Source organism: Mustela erminea, chromosome 13, assembly GCF_009829155.1.
Source record: "Mustela erminea isolate mMusErm1 chromosome 13, mMusErm1.Pri, whole genome shotgun sequence".
Taxonomy (NCBI): Eukaryota; Metazoa; Chordata; class Mammalia; order Carnivora; family Mustelidae; genus Mustela; species Mustela erminea.
Window position 1 is genome coordinate 33089351 of NC_045626.1, and position 5923 is coordinate 33095273.

The window sequence follows — 5923 nt, forward strand, 5'->3', positions numbered from 1 at the left end:
AGGGGAGTTACGAAAGGTGGAGGCAGCTGAATCCGGCGCTGACAGTGAAGAGGCGTCCTCGAGTGCGATAAGGATCGTCTGTCGTGGTGTAGTCATTGTAACAATGGAGTCTCGGCACCAAGTAGAGAAACACCGAACAAAGCAACATATTAAGGTTAATAAGGCGATAAGAATGAGAAGCCCGAGAAGGAGATTTGGCCATAGTCCTCCTTCAAACCAGGAACTTAACCATTCACTGAGAGAGAGAGAAGGATCTTGTAGGGCCTTAATTTGGGCATTCATATCCTTTATTAGTCCTGTGATAGTCTGGGATGTACACACAACATTCTGTCTTGATAATTGCACATGTGCCACCCTGGGCTGCTGTCAGGACATCTAAAGCCATCCTATTTATCTCTTAAGGGAGGGGACTCTCCAGGGCAGGGGTCTTTCAGATGTTCGGAGCCAGTGGCCAAGAAAGAATTCTTGAGATGTCTTTGGTGCAAAAAGTGGTTTTATTAAAGCACAGGGATAGGACTAGAGGGCAGCTGCTGCCCCAAGACTGTGAGAAGCAACTGATTCTGTACTGTGGGGTTGGAGGAAGTAAAGATAAGGGAAGTTGCAAAAGGATTTTCATATGGTAAAGACTCATAGCAAACCAGAGGCCTTGCTATTGTCAAACCAAGGTTGTTTTTCCCTTTAGCAAGGTATTAACATTAAGACAGTTGGGAGCTTACTGGAGGAAATTTGTACTTGCCTGCCTCAAGTACTTGTTGATGGGCTGCAGGTTATAAGGACATTTAATTTTATCTATGTTCCCTTCTGCCTTTGTTTCCCACATGAAGACTAAATCAAATGCTTTAACCAAAGTGGATACTTAGAACAAGATTTAGAGTTTTTAAAAATATCTATGCTCGGTTCAAGAGAATGATAAATATGTTGTCCACAATTTCTGCAATTTTGGGAAGAAGATGGTTCAAAAATCAGAAATCACATAAAAGTTAGTTCAGCTCCTCATTGTGACTTTGGATGCAGAACTCATGTGTGTATTTGAGTGTGAATGTAAACTTTCTGGATAAGAAACAGATAAAAAAAGTCTCAGTGGCCAATTACATATATTTAACAGTTAGTTAAATATCCTCCTATAATGCTCTGAAATGATAAAGAGAAAAATCAAAGCAGTGAATAAATCAATAGTTTTAAATAAGTTAGTTGGTTCAGTGCAATGGAAAAAAATTGATATGTTTTAAAAGTGGTAACATCTGACAACCTCTGCCACCTGTTCTTATTGGTTGTTTCATGGTGGGTCTATTCATATGGGACCTCTTTGCTTGTGCCATCATAGGAAGATGATGGATAAGGACTTATTTTAGGACAGATAGATTCCCAACTCTAGGATCTCAGAAAATTCATCTATCCACCATCCTTGCCAACTTTAAGTCTAAACTATCCTCAAGCAGTAGCACAGGTGTTCTGTTCTTCAGTTTGTCTCCTGTGCAAATGATCCACCAAATTTACATCAGTTCTTTATTCTTAATTTATTTGGGGATTTTCAGTTAGGGCTAGAGAACAGTTACAGGCTGAAATTTTAAAAAGCTAACATTTGAACCTGATTTCCTAATACACAAAGCCTTAATTGGTACTTGTGGAATGGGTGAAACACTAGAATTTTCCTAAAATTGTCTACTCCCTACATCTATTTGCCAAATTCATGTCTCTACCTTTGGTCAAAAGACACCTCTTACAAGATGTTTTCCAAGATTCCTCCACTTCTTAATGTTGTATAGCATTTTGTTTACACTTAAATTATAACTCCCTCCCAATCTTAGAGCTACCAGTATTTTCCTATATATACCTCTGCCAGCTCCCCACGGGGCTTTCCACTCCTCAGCACAGAGTCAGGCACCTCAAACTCTCTCTGACACCCTCTATTCATGAAAGGCGCAACACTCAGGCAACTTTCTCCTTTCTAGGTTTCTACATGCATACCTGCTCCTCCCCGCCCCCCCCACCAGCCCCACCATGGTTTTCTTTCTCCTAGGTCTGATGTTGGCTATGGACACATTTTCCTTCAGTTCTACTTTCTTATGGCTTCTAAATTCAAGAACACAAATTATTTTCGCATTGTAGGTTTTATTGGTTATAAGAAGATAGACTTGGGAAACAAAAATGAGAAATACATAGGATAAACCTGTCCTAACTTTGGAAGCTCTTTGAATCATGCCCACTTTTCTTTTCTTGCCAGTTGTGTTAAGATGAGCTTCTGCCATAGGATGTAATTTCTGAGTTCAATGATTACCAAAGTACCTGTCTCCTGACTTGCCTTTGGGAGAGGCACTTAGAGTCCCTTATTTTTAAAGGCCTCACTCTGGTCCTAATGATGCATTCAGCAATCTCCATTTTTTTTCCAAAGGTGAATTGTGTTTTCAGAAAACCCCCATTGTTTACTCAGCTTCTGCCTCAAACAGATATATAGATATATATATATATATACCTGAGTTTCTTCATTCCCCTCTGAAGGGTGATCTTTGCAGAGGAAGGATCAGGGCTTTTTTGTATCTATATTTTGTATTTTATCATTATATTATGCATAACATGTTTGCTGTATATTTATTCAATGATGTGATCTGAATACAATTAATGGTATATAAAAATGTGACGTAATGTTCAAGGTGTCTCTTCTGTCCTGAGGAAATACTTGCCTTGAGGTAAAATACAGTACATGGCTGTGGTATGTAAAGACTCAGGAAATGAATAAGAGCCCTCTGTGGGGCATATATGTGATGGGCATGGTGGTGTGATTAATTGAGAATGATAGTTCTTTGCTCTCCCCATGAAGAGTCTGAGTAAGTTTAGGTTTGTTTTAATACTCAGAAACTTTCAGTATACCAATAGCATTTTATTAGCCTGTTTCTTAGGGAAATGGTTCACACCATTGGATGGCTTACTAAAGAGTTGGGAAGAAATACTAAATACTAGGTGTAGCTTATGGCAGATAACATGCTTTCTGATAGATAAAACCTAAAATGTCTTGGGAAGATTACAAAGTAAGACTATTAATATATGTAGAAGTTTATTTTATGCTATATGCTAAAACCCAAGTCTCTGATGAAAGAAAGGTAAAATAATGTTCAGAGAAGGAGTGGAGTTAATTAGGGAAGGACTACTATACCCAAACCCACACTTTCCATTGAGTCAATTCCCTATTCTTTCCTTGCTGGAGATGAAGAACAGCTGGTTTCTGTCCTCCATTCAATAGATCATCATATTTCAAACACAATTCTCAGAGCACCCTTTAGTCTCCTCTTTGCCAAGCTAAACAACATCACTTTCTTAAACTTTTCCTATGGGACCTATTTAGCCTTGAATCATAGCACACATACTTGAAGTATACTGTCTTCCATAATCCACAGCTTAAGCCTGCTAATTTTAGGGAAACTGCAAGAAAAAAAAAAAAGTATTTTGACAACAACTATTATGCCTTTGTAATTACTCCATCAAGGAAAAACAAAAACAAAAATAAATAAATAAATAAATAAACAAAACAAAACAAAAACCAAAAAACTTGCACCAGGGATACACAACAAAGGCAGTTTAATTTGAAAGATGTGTATTTAGGTTTCCTGTTCCAAACACATCCTCAAAATACACTCATCAGATAATGTGAGTTATGGTTGACCTGTCCATCCCTGTTTCATTTATGGTGCCTAGAAATGGCCCTGTGCAAATGTACCATGTGATGATCCCAAATGGATCAATAATAGGAATAGGTCAATCAATCTAAAGATTTAAAAAAAAAAAATAGACTTTGTTTTTTAGAGCAGTTTTAAGTTTGCAGAAATACTGACCAGAAAGTACAGAGAGTTCCTATATACTGCCTTCCCACAGTTACCCCTATAAACAAGTTCCCTGATTATTACTATCTTACATTTACGTGGCACGTTTATTACAGTTTATGAGCTTGATTGGCTTTTTAGACCTAGTTAGAAGACATTTCTTGTCACAAGGGTTGAATCTGAGCCCCTCTAGAATGCCCTTTAAAGGAGCCTGGTTCAACACAGGTTTCATACCTTCTCCAGAGTGGATTGCTCCACTCTTGATGAGATGGGATGTTTTCTGGGGCTGCTTCCATGCTCAGCAGGAAAGCAGGTCATCACTGATTAACAGTGACTGCCATGCCCATGGATAAAGAGGGTGGTAACATACATGATACATGTTTGTTACATTGGAATACCAAAAAGATTCTGTATTAGGAAGCAGAAGCCTGGATTCTAGGTCTCTCTAGAATAGTTTTATAACTCCCCAGGAGCTTATCTAACCTTTCTGAACCTGAGGTGCAATAAAACAGAAATATTATTTTAACTTGTGTAAAGTAGCACAATGAACTAGAAAAAGTTTTGAAAACACAGCTCTAAGACACATGATTCTGAGTGTCTTTAAAGAACATTGCTGAGTCAGTTTTCATCACCTCAACCAAGAGACATACAGCTGGTATGTTACCACCATATAGGCTTCTTGGCTGAAAATGACTTTTTCCGTAATTGAATCCAATAATTTATTTCTGACCCAAGTAAATCCAAAGCTATACACTAAAAATTCAAAAACAAGAAAACAAGGTAGGGAAGAAAAATCACTAACATTTTTCATTTGATCATTACACTCTATTTTGGTGGCTGTCAAAAACAATATCTAATTTACAGTATTTTATATTTAAGCATCTGGCAGTTTAATTAATTTGATTAATTAATTTCTTAGAATTCTATCAACTGTACTGCACCATAACTTGTATAAAAAACTATGCAATAAAAAAATAGCTTTGAAAGGAATTGAAGATGTCATTATTTGAAGTTTGATGTTATTAAGTTCTCATCTGAAAAAAGCTAAATAAGGAGATACTAGAAAATTAAGAGAAAAAGAAAAAATAGACTGTCAAGATAAACATATATTGCAAAGACATGTAACAGGCATTTTATTTTAAGGTGTTATATTTTATATATATTCCTAAAGATATGAGATGTTTGGTTTCTTTAAAAGAGTACTTGTTGAAAATACATTCTCATATTTTGGGCTTAATCTTTGATTTCCAGCTAAAAATGGGACTCCCTGGCACTTTGGATTCTGCCTTCTGTTTGGCACTCAAGTGTGGCAAGTCCAGCAGGATCCTCATGCAGAAAGTCTGTTCCAGCACTGGGTCACCTCCTTGTGTCAAGCATTTTCTTCTGGGGGGCAGAAAATCAATCTATTTGCTGCACTAGTTGTTATGCAATCTGCTATCTGGGCATCATGCTGCTGATATGTTGAAAACATCTCTCAACTGACAGCTTTCTGAAACTGGTTCTCCCGGCTATCCAGCTGATGAGCTTATAGCCATTCCACATTTTCCTGACCGCTGCAATTTCGCAAGCAGGGCCTAGTGAGGTAATCACCTGACCTCAGCAAAACCACTGTATAAAGGGAATTTCGTTAACATTGTTGTCAGCGTAGCTGGATGGACTAACGCTGCTTTCCTTTGCAGATTTGTTAGAGTCTGTGCATTCCAGCAGTCTGCAATGGTGTTCCTGGGTTCTTGCTGGCATGCGTCTGCATCTGGCTCATGCTTCTTTCTCAGGTGGTTAAGCAAACTGCCCATTTCTGGAAAAGTTCAGCAGCACAAAAGAAAATTTGCTTGTGGCTTCTCTCTTGGCATGGCATTGCAAGATTGACCTAATACTTCAAAATTGGGGTAGGAGAGTATGCAGGATGGCAAAAGCCACACATTCTTTCAACTCTTCTCAAATCCCCATTTGCAGGTGTAAATGTTTGTTAGGTCTATGTGAGTACATGAATACAGATCGCATATATTTGCATATTTTATTCTCATTTACATAGACTGTTGCATATTCTGGGGCCAGATTATTACCTAGAATTGTATTATCTTCTTAGAGATTTTATGTTTTGAATGCTC